Source organism: Aegilops tauschii, chromosome 3 (assembly GCF_002575655.3).
Source record: "Aegilops tauschii subsp. strangulata cultivar AL8/78 chromosome 3, Aet v6.0, whole genome shotgun sequence".
NCBI classification, from domain to species: domain Eukaryota; kingdom Viridiplantae; phylum Streptophyta; class Magnoliopsida; order Poales; family Poaceae; genus Aegilops; species Aegilops tauschii.
Window position 1 is genome coordinate 416990751 of NC_053037.3, and position 17129 is coordinate 417007879.

The 17129-nt window shown below is 51.7% G+C and overlaps 1 long non-coding RNA gene across 1 annotated transcript; it reads right to left on the bottom strand.

The window, feature by feature from the left end:
* Positions 1 to 3965: 3965 nt before the first annotated feature.
* LOC141021006 (uncharacterized) lies at positions 3966 to 7102 on the bottom strand. Its single transcript, XR_012181003.1, has 2 exons — positions 7073 to 7102; positions 3966 to 6980 (listed from the first exon to the last, which is right to left on the bottom strand). It is a non-coding gene; the product is annotated as an uncharacterized lncRNA (long non-coding RNA).
* Positions 7103 to 17129: the final 10027 nt, after the last annotated feature.

The window sequence follows — 17129 nt, forward strand, 5'->3', positions numbered from 1 at the left end:
AGGACATGAAACAAGTGCTTAACGGATCAAAAGGAATATGAAAGCACACCGGTAGAAAAGAGAAACAAGGAACACCATGTGAACCTTGAGGTTAATCGACACGATAGATATTTAAACCACTCCGGTTAAAACAAGATAGGGAAGGAATAAGAATGATATAATTTGGGCAGCACTCCGACTGTAATTGGAAGGAATTGAACATGAACTTGACAAGATGAGAGGATACTCGATGAAATTACCAACACATTGCCTCCGGAACTAATGAAAGAATGACACTAGGGGTAAGAAAAATTTCAGGCAGCACTCCGGTTGAGGAAGGAGACAAAACTTGATAAGATGAGAGAACTCGAATGAAAACACGACACTCCGGCTAAACGGATAAGAAAGGAAAAATTACATTATCTTGACAAAACAAGCTGATTGGTCGAAGAGAGCAGCATCACAATGCCTCCAGGACAAACGAATAGAAGATAGATCGTCGGAATAAGATAACGGAGAAGAAAATGATAACTTCCACCACAATTGAATTAGGGAAACGTCCTTCCAAGAAGGTTAGAACGGAGTTGTTGGAAAACCAACAACGAAAAGAACAAGCTTGTAGTGGGCTTATGGAAAACTTCTCAAAATTATGAGGTGACAACCCGCCACTAGCGGAAACAATTTCTTGCTTGAGATCAACGAAGAGAAGAAAACTTCTGTCGCCGAGAGGATAGGGGAAAACTTGGATCATTGTTAGACACCACAATTAGCAACATTCCTTAGGGAAGGCTTTAGGTGAAACATGACACAAGATAACTCCAACAAAGAGATTGGTGGATTTAAAATATCTCATTCTTGACAACATGTGAATCATGAAACAGGAAAGGAAGTTGTGAAAATGACATAACACCACCTCAAAAGATAAGAGGGAAAGAATTGCACTTCGGAATGCAATATGAAGAATGCTTAAACTCCTCAAAACAAAACATGTGTTGAACACCCTGTTTATTTTAGAGTATAGCTTGACGGAACATAACTTCAAGAGAAATCTTGAAGAACAATTGAAAAATGAAAGGAATCCTTGACGAACCGCCATGTAGAGCCTCCATGAAGAACTCCGGTAATAAAATAATGATCAAACGAAAGGGAAAATTGAAAATAACTCCGGGAGAAACCTTGTGATGATTAGATGGAGCTTCGGGATGATATAACCGATAAAACTTGGAACTCCGGAAAGAAAAGATGAACAACTTGGAACCGAGGATTTGATATCATGAACGAACTCCGGAAGAAGGAATTAATCACTTGGAGGAAACAAGAGTAAGAATTACATTACGCGTATCCTTCACCAATTTAGATTGATGACAAGCAACGGGTCTTGCATACTACTTATTCTCGTAGAAAGGATTAAGATAGATATTGCGCAAACTAGTGAAGGTCTTCATCGAAACACCGGTAGGATTTGGAAACAACGAATAAATTGATATGGTAACGGGGGAAGAGTAATCTTGAATGAACCACCGTAAGAATTGGAAATGAATGAAGAAAAGAGAACGAATCACCGTAAGAATTAAAGAACGCGCGAAAATACTCGAGGGAATTTGATACATGAGAACGAATAGGTCACGAGCTGACTAGAGGATACTTGAATGATGCACAGGGAGAATATGGAGATGACCGAAGAGACATCAATTTAGAATAATTGGAGAACGAAGCTGAAAAACTTAGAACGAAGAAATCTTCTGAAATGATGGCCTTCGGAGAATCAAACTGAAAAGACTCATGAATTGCTTGGATGGGTGAAAAGAATTCTCGCAATCGAAAACAATTATGAGAGGATGGCATAAGCTAGAACCATGAATCTTCAAGAGAACGGACCAAGATTTAGGAGAAATTCTTCTTCGGTCTTCACATGTTGAGAATGATGACGAGAAACACCACCATGAATTATTGAGGCACTCCGGAATGAAAAATTAGAAAGGTTGAACCAACGATGAAAAGAATTTGAAAGATCTTGGAGAAAGACATTTGACTGATGATAATTCATTCTTACGTCAAACTTTGCAATGAATTTTAGAAACTCTGGGAAAATTAGAAGAGTCAGGTAAGATCCTGGAACAGACCTGTGGGTTAGGGCCCACTCAAGAGAAACACCGTTGAAATGATAAGTTGAAAAGGAGATTGCACCGGTTGAATTAAATGGCTTGAATGAGATAACAACCTCAAAATAGCTTGAGTGAATTGAGAATGGGAACTTGAATCCTCTGGGATAACTTCAGCACTCCGGAACAATTGAATAGCAAACGGGGAATGATTAAGAGATGAACCAACATACGAAAACACTTGAAACGAGGAAGGGAATATGATCAACACCGAAAGCTTGAATTGAATCCACCGGAGAAGAAAAAGAATGAAGAATGAAAAACTTGAAGTTACGTGAGCGTCTTCATGGAAAATCACCGGATAAGAACATTGAAAGAAAAGAATGAAGAGACTTTGCATCAATAAAATGGATACTTGGTTAAGAAATCTGAGTCCTTGAAGAAAAAGGGTGGGAGGGCGGGAAAAACAAAGGCAACTTGGGTCGGATGAAACGAACACCGTTGAGAAAACTTAGAGTTGATCTTTCGCATGGGGAGAATGATGGGATCATCTTGAAGAGAAACACACCAGTTGGAAATAGAATTAAGATGGCAATCTCGATGATCAAGAAGGATTAATATTCACATAGAAATATGAGAACACCGTTTAGGGAAGGTATGGATTCAACATTTGACTTCGAAGCAACTTGAATACCACAACTTAAAACAAAACAAAGGGTTGGCTTGCGGAATAAGCCGGAACAAACATCTGATAGATATTTCGTCCGAAGTTTCGTGGTGGGGCCCACACGGGCTCAATCGTACAGCACCATCATGTACAAGGCTGTGCACATGACATACGAAGCGTCCCCGAGTCGGCAAAGCCATGGACTCTTTAAGACACAACGAGACCACTGTAAAATCAACCGTATACAGGCGGACCACTAGACGTCGAACCCCAATCTCATATCATACATCTGTCGGAAAGATATCCTAAGAGCTACTTGAATTCCCACTTATAAACTCCCGAAACTTTCTGGTTATGCAATCTGGTGTTGGGGATACAGGGGACACAAAATATATCACCCAAACTAACAATACCTAGATCCAGCTGTATCCATCCGTCAACACATAACCAAGAAATCTTCGGAAATCGTTTACCTCAACCTTCGAAAAACATCCGTTATACAAGTTATGGCAATACTCCCGAACTCCCGCCCCAGTACTGGGTGGCATCGAGGTGATCTCACCAACAACTGCATAAAAGAGATTTCGATGTCGGCGAAACTCAGGTATTCCAGAACTGCAACGATAAAATTGTGACGACAACACCTCGGAGCTCAACTCCCCGGGACACTGCCACAACCCCTAAATGACAGGAGGCACCAAGAACAATGTTCTCGTCACAAAACCATCGGAACGATTCCAAGATACCCGCGTGATCCTAAAAAAAAAATTTAGTGAAATTTGAGGAGAGAATAGTCAAAACTTCTACGTCAGGAGGCCTCACCAGAGCAACGAAGGGACAGAGGAGTAAAAAGAATCCTACTCTCCGATATATATAATCCTAAAACTCAAAACATTTTTTTCTAGACTCAACAACGCCAGCAATTCGATCAAGCAGGGGGCTCCTAAGTCGGGGATGGCTCTGATTACCAACTTGTAACACCCACGATGCGGCTATATCTCCCACGTGTCGAGGCACGACTTAGAGGCATAACCGCATAGTGGTTTTGTCGCAAGAAGGGTCATCTTCACACAATCCCATGTAATGAACAAGAATGGGATAAAGAGTTGGCTTACAATCGCCACTTCACACAATACATAATAAAATCATACATCATTCAAGATACACACATAGGTCCGACTACGGAACCAAAAGAAAAGAAGACAACCCAACTGCCAGATCCCTATTCGTCCCAACTGGGCTCCACTACTGATCAAAATGAAAAGAAACAACACAACGAACAAGATCTTCGTCGAGCTCCCACTTGAGCTCAGTTACGTCACCTGCACTGGTCTCATCGGCACCTGCAACTGTTTTGGAAGTATCTGTGAGTCACGAGGACTCAGCAATCTCACACCCGCGAGATCAAGACTATTTAAGCTTAAAGGAAAGGATGGGGTAATGAGGTGGAGCTGCAGCAAGCACTAGCATATATGGTGGCTAACATACGCAAATAAGAGCGAGAAGAGAAGCAACGGAACGGTCGTGATCTAGCAATGATCAAGAAGTGATCCTGAACCCCTACTTACGTCAAACATAACCCTGAAACCGTGTTCACCTCCCGGACTCCGCCGAGAAGAGACCATCACGGCTACACACGCGGTTGATGCGTTTTAATTAAGGTCAAGTGTCAAATTCTCTACAACCGGATATTAACAAATTCCCATCTGCCACATAACCGCGGGCACGGCTTTCGAAAGATAATACCCTGCAGGGGTGTCCCAACTTAGCCCATTATAAGCTCTCACGGTCAACGAAGGATAAACCTTCTCCCAGGAAGACCCGATCAGTCTCGGAATCCCGGTTTACAAGACATTTCGACAATGGTAAAACAAGACCAGCAAAGCCGCCCGAATGTGCCAACAAATCCCGATAGGAGCTGCACATATCTCGTTCTCAGGGCACACCGGATTGTCCAAGCTTCCGGTAGGCCAGCCCAGAGTTGCCCCTGGTGGCCACCGGCGACTGACAGGTTGGACCAACACTCAGAGGAGCACTGGCCCGGGGGTTTAAAATAAAGATGACCCTTGAGTCTGCAGAACCCAAGGGAAAAAGGCTTAGGTAGGCAAATGGTAAAACCAAGGTTGGGCCTTGCTGGAGGAGTTTTATTCAAAGCGAACTGTCAAGGGGGTCCCATAAATCACCCAACCGCGTAAGGAACGCAAAATCAAGGAACATAACACCGGTATGACGGAAACTAGGGCGGCAAGAGTGGAACAAAACACCAGGCATAAGGCCGAGCCTTCCACCCTTTACCAAATATATAGATGCATTAATAATATAAGAGATATTGTGATATCCCAACATAAACATAATCCAACATGGAGCAATCTTCAACTTCACCTGCATCTAGCAATGCTATAAGAGGGGCTGAGCAAAAGCGGTAACATAGCCAAACAACGGTTTGCTAGGAAGGGTGACAAAGGTTAGAGGTTCATGGCAATTTGGGAGGCTTGAAGAGCAAGTGAATAGGTAACGCGGCATGGCAATAGAGCGAACGGCTAGCAAGCAAAGATAGAAGTGATTTCGAGGGTATGGTCATCTTGCCTGAGATCCCGCAAGGAAGAAGAACGAGTCCATGAAGAAGACAAGCGGACGTAGTCGAACGAATCCTCACAACTCCGGAAAGAAACCGAAGCTAACGAGAGAAGCAACCCGGAAAGAGACAAACAACATAGTAAACAACCACCACATACACATGGCATGATGCAAAAACAAATATGATGCATGTCCGATTTAAATATGCATGGCATGGCAAAGTGCAACAAACAATACTACAAGTTAAGTGGAGCTCAATATGCAACGAGTTGCATATTGACGAAACACCACATTTAATTATTTAGTTCTCTCTCGTTTATGGACCCAACAATATTAAATGTTATTAACCCTGGCAAGGGGTGAAGCATAAGTAAACTAACTATTTAAGCAAGTTAAATGAGGCTGGAAACAAACAACAACAATTCCGGAAAATCCTCATGTCCATATATTGGGATTGGTACTGTTCTGCCATAAACGCAATTTTAATATTGTTAAACAGCAAAATGAAGTGCACCAAGTTAATCTATGCATTTTTCTACCCCATTTACATATATAATTTATTAAAATCCGAGTTACGGTTATTTAGTTATGAAATAAATCATTTTAACATGTTATTTGAGCAAATTTAAACAAACAGCATTTTAGACAATTTTAACATGGGTGAAATTGGCATATTATTAAACTACACAAAATTCTAAGCATTTTACATGTTTAAATCATGTTAATCCGATGCACGGTTTATTAGTTATTAATGCATGAACGAGAGGGGTTTTCTGTAAAACAGTAATACTCTGGATAATAGAGAAATTCGCAGATCCTGAAAAAAAAACATCACATGGGCCGAAACTTGCTGGTCCAACAGCACAGGAGAGGGCTGCTCACATTGGGCGAATAGGCCGAAGGGAAAGCGGAGCGGTGGGCCAGCGGATCTGGGCCGCGGGGATGCAGACCACGCGGACGCGGTCAACGGTGACGGACGAGGCACGGGCAGGCCGAAGCGGGGCTGGGCCAGCCGAGAAGCGGCAGCGGCTGGGCCCTGCGGGACCGATGGGCTTGGCGAGATGGTGGCTGGCGACACAGTCAACACGAGCGCTGCGGCTCGATCTGGAGCAGGGGACTTGGCGCTGGGGTCGTCCTCCTTGACCGAAGCGGAGCAGGAAAACGGCCAGGGACATGAACGGCACGGGATCCCGGCGAGGTTCGTCGGGTCGGGCTGGTTCCAGGCGGCAGCGGCAAGCTTGTTCATGAGCAGAGAGAGAGAGACAGTCAGAGGAGCAAGAGAGCCAGGAAAAGGGAAAAAAGGGCGCGAGGCAAGGAACCTGCTGGTCTGGCGGCTCTGCTCGGAGAGGTGGCCGGCGGCGTTGCACAGTTGAGGAGGTCTTGGTGGCCTTGGCGAAGCAGGGGAGGTCCGGGCGCCGGGGAACCACGACGGCGGGGCAGATCTTGGCAGAAAAGAGGTCGGGGACGACGAGCTCGGGCATCCATGTTGTCCTCCTGACGGCGCGCAGGAACGATGGGGCATGGGTCTCCGGGCGACGGATCTGGCGGAGAGAAAGGAAACGGCGGGGCACGGCCTGGCCGGCCGGCGCGATGGCTCAGGCAGGGAAGGGCGGCTGGTCTCGGAGCAACGGGGCGACGACCATGGCGTTGGGTCCCTTCTAGAGAAGGAAGAGGCGAGGGAGATTAGAGAGGTTGAGAGAGAGTGGAGCACGGGGAGCAAAAGAAGAGAAGGCAGGGGCGTGGCGACCTGATGCAGCGGGTGGTGGCTCCGGCGAGACCCGGTCGCCGGTGGCCAGGCGAGGCGCGACGCGAAGATGGAGGTCGATGCCTCGATCCGATCTGGATCGAGCGATGCGGGAGGCTCCGGTGCTCTCGTGGTCGTCCGATCTAAGATCTGGCAGTCCAGATCGAGTGGAATTGGCTGTGGTGGTTGGCTGGATCTGAAGGGAGGTGGGAGGAGGCTGTGGAATCGAGGGAGGGGGTTCTCGAGAGGATTTTCTGGATTGGCGGCGGGATGGGACATCTCCCTAGAAGTTAGGGTTTGCCCATATGGACTAGGGGTCTTTAAATAGTGAAATGAAGGGGTATTTGGATCATCTGATTAAAATCAGACGGTTGAGATAAAATGCTAGGGGATTCCAAATCAGAAATCGGAGATGTTTTAGGGATGATCCGAAACTAACGGTGATGACTGAGCGGGTCGGGTTCGAGAAAGTTTCGGGCGCGCGCGAGGGGTCTGAGTAAAATGTAGAGAGGTTCAAACGATCAGACAAGAGGGAATCGAAAACCCGGTTAGACTCGGATCAGTCAACGAAGGCAAGGGGAACGCGGCAACTACGAGCAACTAAAAGTTTAAGAAAACATGCCGATGCAATGCGTATGATGTGATGATGAATGCAACAAGCAAAATAAAACACACGGCAACAACAAGAAACATGGAAGTCGTCTGGAGCGTCGGTCTCGGGGCGTTACAGAGGCCATATCTGCATATGCTAGGCTCGTCAAGTTTAACCTGAGTATTCCGCGTGTGCAACTGTTTTGCACCCGTTGTATTTGAACGTAGAGCCTATCACACCGGATCATCACGTGGTGTCTTAGCACGAAGAACTTTCGCAACGGTGCATACTCAGGGAGAACACTTTTATCTTGAAATTTTAGTGAGAGATCATCTTATAATGCTACCATCAATCAAAGCAAGATAAGATGCATAAAAGATTAACATCACATGCAATCAATATAAGTGATATGATATGGCCATCATCATCTTGTGCTTGTGATCTCCATCTCCGAAGCACCGTCATGATCACCATCGTCACCGGCTCGACACCTTGATCTCCATCGTAGTATCGTTGTCGTCTCGCCAACTTATTGCTTTTACGACTATCGCTACCGCTTAGTGATAAAGTAAAACAATTACATGGCGATTGCATTGCATACAATAAAGCGACAACCATATGGCTCCTGCCAGTTGCCGATAACTCGGTTACAAAACATGATCATCTCATACAATAAAATATAGCATCATGTCTTGACCATATCACATCACAACATGCCCTGCAAAAACAAGTTAGACGTCCTCTACTTTGTTGTTGCAAGTTTTTACGTGGCTGCTACGGGCTTAGCAAGAACCGTTCTTACCTACGCATCAAAACCACAATGATAGTTTGTCAAGTTGGTGCTGTTTTAACCTTCGCAAGGACCGGGCGTAGCCACACTCGGTTCAACTAAAGTGAGAGAGACAGACACCCGCCAGTCACCTTTAAGCAACGAGTGCTCGCAACGGTTAAACCAGTCTCGCGTAAGCGTACGCGTAATGTCGGTCCGGGCCGCTTCATCTCACAATACCGCTGAACCAAAGTATGAAATGCTGGTAAGCAGTATGACTTATATCGCCCACAACTCACTTGTGTTCTACTCGTGCATAGCATCAACGCATGAAACCAGGCTCTGATACCACTGTTGGGTAACGTAGTAATTTCAAAAAAATTCCTATGCACACGCAAGATCATGGTGATGCATAGCAACGAGAGGGGAGAGTGTTGTCCACGTACCCTCGTAGACCGAAAGCGGAAGCGTTATCACAACGCGGTTGATGTAGTCGTACGTCTTCACGATCCGACCGATCAAGTACCGAACGCACGGCACCTCCGAGTTCAGCACACGTTCAGCTCGATGGCGTCCCTCGAACTCCGATCCAGCCGAGTGTTGAGGGAGAGTTTCGTCAGCACGACGGCGTGGTGACGATGATGATGTTCTACCGACGCAGGGCTTCGCCTAAGCTCCGCAACGATATTATCGAGGTGTAATATGGTGGAGGGGGGCATCGCACACGGCTAAAATATCGTATACCAATTGTGTGTTCAGAGGTGCCCCCCTGCCCCCGTATATAAAGGAGCAAGGGGGGAGGCCGGCTGCCCTTGGGGCGCGCCAAGGAGAGGGGGGAGTCCTCCTCCTAGTAGGAGTAGGACTCCCCTTTCCTAGTCCAACTAGGAAGAGAGAAGGGGGAAGGAAAGAGAGGGAGAGGGAGAGGGAAAGTGGGGCCGCGCCCCCCTCCCCTAGTCCAATTCGGACTCCTCATGGGAGGGGGCGCGCCACCTCCTGGGCTGCTGCCCTCTCTCTCCCCTCAGGCCCACCAAGGCCCAATACTTCCCCGGGGGGTTCCGGTAACCCCTCCGGCACTCCGGTTTTATCCTAAACTTCTCCGGAACACTTCCGGTGTCCGAATATAGTCGTCCAATATATCAATCTTTATGTCTCGACCATTTCGAGACTCGTCATGTCCGTGATCACATCCGGGACTCCGAACAACCTTCGGTACATCAAAACATATAAACTCATAATATAACTGTCATCGTAACGTTAAGCGTGCGGACCCTACGGGTTCGAGAACTATGTAGACATGACCGAGACACCTCTCCGGTCAATAACCAATAGCGGAACCTGGATGCTCATATTGGTTCCTACATATTCTACGAAGATCTTTATCGGTCAAACCGCATAACAACATACGTTGTTCCCTTTGTCATCGGTATGTTACTTGCCCGAGATTCGATCGTCGGTATCTCGATACCTAGTTCAATCTCGTTACCGGCAAGTCTCTTTACTCGTTCCGTAATACATCATCCCACAACTAACTCATTAGTCACAATTCTTGCAAGGCTTATAGTGATGTGCATTACCGAGTGGGCCCAGAGATACCTCTCCGACAATCGGAGTGACAAATCCTAATCTCGAAATACGCCAACCCAACAAGTACCTTTGGAGCCACCTGTAGAGCACCTTTATAATCACCCAGTTACATTGTGACGTTTGGTAGCACACAAAGTGTTCCTCCGATAAACGGAAGTTGCATAATCTCATAGTCATAGGAACATGTATAAGTCATGAAGAAAGCAATAGCAATATACTAAACGATCGAGTGCTAAGCTAACAGAATGGGTCAAGTCAATCACGTCATTCTCCTAATGAGGTGATCCCGTTAATCAAATGACAACTCATGTCTATGGCTAGGAAACATAACCATCATTGATTAACGAGCTAGCCAAGTAGAGGCATACTAGTGACACTCTGTTTGTCTATGTATTCACACATGTATTATGTTTCCGGTTAATACAATTCTAGCATGAATAATAAACATTTATCATGATATAAGGAAATAAATAATGCTTTATTATTGCCTCTAGGGCATATTTCCTTTAGTAATACACCGGCCTCTGGACTGGTAGTGCCTTGTCGTCTTCTTTCCGTTCCACAACTATGACTGTGCTGACCACCTGGCTGGTGGCGGCGATGTAGAGGAGCATGGGCTCCTTAGCAGTCGGAGCCGCCAGGACAGGCGGAGTGGTCAACACTTTCTTGAGCTGGAGAAAAGCTTCGTCCGCCTTGTCATTCCACTCGAAAAAGGTGGTCTTCTTCATGAGCTGATACAGGGGAAGAGCCTTCTCGCCCAGCCGACTGATGAAACGGCTGATGGATGACAAGTAGCCGGTGAATTTTTGCACATCCGGCACTCGGGTGGATACCTCCATCCTCTCGATGGCCTTGATCTTCACAGGGTTGCGCTCTATGCCGCGCTCTGAGACCAGGAAGCCAAGAAGCTGGCCGGCTGGTACTCCAAAGACACATTTCTCCGGGTTGAGCTTGATCTGAAAGCGACGCAAGTTTTCAAAGGTTTCCTTAAGGTCTTCTAGCAGCATGCCACACTTCTCCGTCTTCACCACAACATCGTCCACGTAGACATGGGCGTTTCTGCCGAGTTGCTTGAGGAGACACTTCTGCATGCAACGTTGAAATGTGGCGCCGGCATTCCACAAGCCGAACGTCATGGTCAGGTAGCAGAAGGCTCCGAATGGTGTGATGAAGGCGGTCTTCAGCCTATCGTCCGGGTTCAGCTTGATCTGATGATACCCTGAATATGCATCCAGAAAACTCAACAGCTCGCATCTGGCTGTGGAGTCTATCACTTGGTGAATTCTTGGCAGGGTAAAGGGATCTTTGGGGCAAGCTTTGTTGAGGTTGGTATAATCGATACACATGCGCCACTGCTTATTCTTCTTCAGCACAAGGACTGGGTTGGCTAACCATTCTGGGAAGAACACTTCCATAATGAAGCCGGCTGCTAGAAGTCGGGTTGTCTCTTCTCCAATGACCCTTCTCTTCTCTTCTGACAGGCGGCGCAAGGGCTGCTTGACTGGCTTGGCATCAGGTCCGACATGTAGCTTATGCTCGGCGAAATCCGTCGGAACACCCGGCATGTCCTTGGGAGACCATGCAAAGATGTCCCGATTCTCACAGAGGAAATCGACGAGCTCGCTTTCCTATTTGCTGTCAAGGTTTGCACCTATGACAGCGTGCCTCTCCGGGTCCTCCGGGTCCAAGGGTATCTTCTTTGTTTCCTTTGCCGGCTTGAACGAGCCCTCAGCTTCCGACTCCTTGGGGTTTGGCGACATTTCCGGCTGCTTGCCTGCCATTGCCACAACCCGGTCAAGGAGCCGCTTCTCTGCTGCAATCACGAGGGACTCGGCTAGCCGGCTGCTGTCTGCCGCACAGGTGGACGACTTCTTGTAGTCTCCGACTATGGTTAGGATTCCCTTGGTACTCGGCATCTTCATCTTGAGGTAAGCATAGTGGGGGACCGCCATGAACTTGGCCAGAGCAGGCCGGCCAAGTAGCGCATGGTAGGGGCTCTCGAGGTCCACCACCTCAAACCATACTGGCTCTCGGCGAAAGTGATCTTTGTATCCGAAAAGGACGTCTATCTGGATCTTGCCGATTGGTGAGCAGGAAAGGCCAGGGACTATGCCATGGAATACAGTCCGACTGGGCTGAAGTTGTTTCTGCTTGATTCCTAACTTCTCCATAGTGTCGTATAGGATGTTGATGCTGTTGCCGCCATCTATCAGAACTCGGGAGAAGCGAGTAGCCCGCCTCTCTGTCGCGAAGGTGGCATCCAAGACTAGGGCATAAGAACCAGGAGAGGGCATCACCTCCGGGTGGTCAGCTCTGCTCCAACTGATAGGCTTCTCAGACCAATGCATGAACTCGGGGGGTCTCTGATGCTACTGCATGTACTTCTTGTTGCCGTTGTCGTCTGCTGTGCTTATCGTCGGCCACGCTGGTGACACGACGTAAGCTCCATGCTCTTCAGGATATTCATATATTATTGCGCCGACTGGCCGAACCGCCGGCTGCTGAAGAGGAGGAGGCGGCGGGCCTGCAGGCGGAGGAGGCAGGAGTCCATCGCCCTTGGCGATCCTGGTGAGCCATTGGCATTTTCGAGTGGTGTGGTTGGACGGCTTCGCGCCGCTGTGAAGCTTGCAGGGTGCATTGAGAGTCTGCTCGTATGAGAAGGCGGGCAACCAGTTGGGCTTGCCGCCCTTCTAACGCTTGGGTAGAGGCTGCCCTTCCGGCTGTTGGTCTTCAACCGTCGCCACCTGTCGGCTTGTGGAAGCCGGCTGCGTGGCCTTGCGCTTGTTGTCGCTTTGCTGCTGGCGCCGACCGGTGTCACCAGCCGGGGTCTGAGGAGCTTGGGGAGCCACCTTGCCAGATGCATCAACTTGAATCTCCGCCTTCATGGAGGAGTCAGCCGTGGCGTACTTGTCTGCTATGATCAGCAGCTCGTCGAGGGTTGCCGGCTCGTCGCAGAGAAGTCGGTGCTTGAGAAGGGTGCCCTCTCGGCACCCGGCAGTGAAGTACTCGATGGCCTGCACCTCGTGCACGCCCTCGTAAGAGTTGCGCAGCTCGGCCCAGCGCGTGAGGTAGTCGCGATTCGACTCGTTGGGGCCTTGGACGCACAGGGAGAGCTGGCGAGGCTTGGGCGGCCGCTTGTACGTGCTAGTGGAGTTGCGGATGAAGGCTTCGGTGAAATCTACCCAGCTGTTGATGATGCGGGGCTTCAAGCTGTTCAGCCATGTCCAAGCTGTGCCTTGGAGCATGAGCGGGACGTACTTCATGGCAACTCGCTTGTTGCCGTACGCTATGCTGAGGGCCGTGGAGTAGTCGACCAGCCAGTCTTCCGGCTTCACGGAGCCGGTATACTTGGGCGTATCTCTTGGGAGCGTGAACCCTTTGGGGAAGGGCTCATCTCGGATGCGGGGACAAAACAAGGCAGACCCAATGCGTCTTCTTCTTCTAGCGCCAGAGATCGGTTGAGGCGGTCGATCCGGTGGCGGGCATCGTTTTCTCCGACTCATCTCGGCGGCCAAGGCGGTCGCCGAGTGCCGGGTGGTCAACTGGCGGCGGGGAAGCGCGTCTCTCCCTACGGGGGGGGAGGAGGAGGCGGACAGTCGTCCCGTCGTTCCACTGCTCTCGGGCGGCCGTCTTGGTCGCGCTCGATGGTGATGCGAGTCCGGCCGCGGCTGGCAGCCGGCTCCTTGTCTCTTCTATCGCGGCCGCCACCAGTCGGCGTCCGGGATGTCGCGCCTTGATCTTGGCGAGGAGGCGGATCGTCGTTCCACCGGTTGGGTGCTTCAGTGCGGCGGCCGGCCTCTTGCTGCTCGGCAGCCGCGTCAATGAGCCGCTGGATGCGCTCCGTCATGAGGCGACGCTCGTCGCCCTCGAGTTTGTCCAGCTCGTCCGCTGCCGCCTGGGCAGCTCGTATATTCTCCGCGGGCGTGGCGTAGACAGGGCGATCTGCCCCGAACATGCTGGCAATGACCGCGCCGCGCAGCTGGACCATGCCGATGCGGCTAGGCCCACCAGGAGCCGGCGTACCGCCAACGACGCGGTCCATCTCGCGCTGGTAAGCCTCCGAAAGGCGTCTCATGCTGGCTAGCCGCTTGGCGCTCTCGACGAGCTGGACGCGCCATGCTTCCAGCGTCTCGGCATCGGCGTCTTCTGGGATAGGCGCAGTCAGGTCTTGCAGCGCTGCCTCGAGCGGGTATCGAGCACCTCCGTGACGGTCCTTCCGCCACTATCCGCTCGAGGGAGCGGTTCGTCGTAGACCACCATGTTGGTGGGGAATGCGTCAAGCGACGCCATGTCGGAGTCGACAAGCATCGGGTCGGTGGAACCAACCGACTCCAAGTCCACAGCAGGTTCGCTGGCGACGTGGAGCTGATCGAGGAGGCTGATGAGGCGACTCTCAGGGCCTTCTGTGCCCGCGTCAGATGCGGGCTCGTCGGAGAGGCGAATCTCGCCAACAAGATCGGTGAGGCAGCTCGCCGCGCAGGCGACCTCTGCGCCATGCAGCGCGTCGGCGCAGACGCCGTCTGGCGTGCCGGGCTGGCTGCGCTCGCCAGGAAGGAACAAGGTTCCTGTCCAGAACAGGTCTCCGGGAGACGGTGCACCTCGCCCCACGGTGGGCGCCAAATGTCGGGGGTTGGGTGCGACATATGCCAAAGGATGGCTTATCATGGTGGGAGTGAGTAGAACGTCGCCGGTTCCTGAAAGCGGGATGAGGCGTAGACACGAACGCCGGCGCACTTTACCCAGGTTCGGGGCTATCCTCGGAGATAACACCCCTAGTCCTGCTCTGCGGGGTCTCCGCGTGATCACTAAGGCACTAGTGAGTACGATGGTGCTCCTCGAGCTGTATGCTAGAGGTAGGAGAAAGCAGGGCTAGCTCTCCCCTCTCTCTATGTATGAGTCTAATTCTAACAGGTTGGGAACCCTTTGCATGGGTGCCCTGGGGGGTTTATATAGGCCTACCCCCCAGGGGTACAATGGTAATCTGGCCGGGTGTAGGACCCGGCTGTCAGTGTCTCTGGTCGCCGGCCTCTCCGCCGGCAGCTGGGGCCCGCCGCCTGGTGGGCCCCACCGACTGGTCTGGTACGGAGCCGACAGGCCGCCTCCGCCGCTTGCGAGTCTGGTCGGCGGCTGGTTACTGTAGCCGCAATGCTAATGACGCATGCTTGGTCGGGAAGGGGCGTGGCTACAGTCCCGCCGTCTGGTGGAAGATCACTGTAGCCACACCGTGTCTCATCTGGTTAATGTCGCACGGACCTCGAGGGAGGAGCAGGCCGCCTGCTAGAGGCCGGTCTCCCTTGGGTCCGACTGGTCAGGCTATACCGCCTTCCGGGCTCTCGCTGCCTGGTAGGGCCCGCCGCCTGCAGGCCATACCGACAAGCCGTCGTGGGAACAGGGCTCCGCCTGACAAGGGTAACGTCAAGGATGGAGTGGCAACAGTGCCGCGTCGTGCGGAGATATCCGCCTGTACGGGGCACTGTGGCCATGCCAAGCCCTGGATATTGGGGTGATGGGCTACACTGTAGCCACATCCTGTCTTGTCTTCTTAATGGGGGGGCGCTGATTCTGAGGGCATCGTGGGCCGCCTGCTAGGAGCCGGCCTCTCTGGAGGCCGCCTGCTAGGAGTCGGCCCGTCATGGTGCCGTCTTCTGGTGCTTTGCCGTCTTCTGGCAGCCGACCGCTAGAGCCAGCCGGCCACCAGAAGGCGGCGCTTCATTCTGGATGCTTGAGGGATGCAGCCGGCCCAAATGTCTTGAAATGCTCAGGGACTCGGGTTAAGCTACCCATGGCCCATTACTCCGACACTCCTTCTCCGAGAGCTTGCAGTTGGAGAAGTAATTCACCAGCCGAACCACCTCCACGTCTGGCAGCTCCTTGGTGCACATCCGGCAAGGGTCCCGGTGCCCGCTCATCTGGCTGATGATGTGAGGCCGGGCTTGGAGGGGCAGCACCCGGCACGCCACGAAGGCGGTCAGCAGATCCGAGGCCTTGAGGCCCTCCAACTCAGTCATCACCTGAAGCCGGGCAAGAGCGGCAGAGGAGGCGGCCGACAGGTTCTTCAGCCGGAACTGCCAGTTGGTGCGGGGCTCGACCGGTGGGCCAGCTGTATAAGCCGGCAGGTTGACATAGTCCATCGTCGGATGGATATTCTTGACGTAGAAGTAAGATTTCCGCCACAGCTTGGCAGACTGTAGCAAGGCAAGGGCCGAGAAGCGGACCCCGGTCCCTGAACGCCGCACTGCGACGCAGGCCCTGCACTGAGCCGCCTCGTTCTTGATGGCGGTGTCGAGCTTAAGGTAGAAGAGCTCCCCCTAGAGCTCAAGGGTGGGGAGTGTGCCGAGTAGCCTTCGCAGAGAGTGACGAAGGCGGCCAGCAGCACCACCGTATTCGGCATGAGGTAGTGCGGCTGGACTTTGTAGAAGGTGAGGAAGGAGCGGAAGGAGCTGCTCGCCGGCAGGCCAAAGCCGTGAAGAAAGTGTGACCGGAAGACGACGTGTTCGCCGTCCTCCGGCGCCGGCGAGATCTCCGCCTCGGGAGGAACACGCACCTTTACGTGCGTCTCGTGAGGCAGCCGCCGCGTCTGGCGAAGGAAAGTGAGGTGGTCTTCATGGACGTTGGAGCCATCCCAATCGCCGGCCCGTTCGCGCGCCATGGATATGGAGGCTCGACGGACGCGCGGCGTGGCGACGAGCGTGGAGTCCGCGGCGGGGCGAGGAAGCCGCGGTGCGAAGAGGCCTGGTGACGGCAAGCTGCTGCAGCGCCTCGGCAAGAGGAAGGGGTGCGTCGGCAGCAAGGAGAAGAGGAAGGAGAATGGCAAGGACGAAGGGCGAGGAGGGCACGCGTGCCCCTGCCGCCCCCTCCTCCCCCTACTTATAGCCCCCTGGCGGCGGAGCCGAGGGGGCAAGACGTGGGGATCGTGGGATTAACTGCGCTCACTCCCCCCACGACCCCCGCGCCTTTCGCGCCTTAATGGCGCGTGATTAATGCACCATAGGAGCCCAACCACCCGCCTCGGCCACAACGGATCCGCGCGCGTGCCGAGGCCTTGTAGTGGCGGGCCCCGGCCTGCGGCGACGTCCCGTCGCGCGCGTGGGCTGGCAGACCGGCCTGGCCTGCTG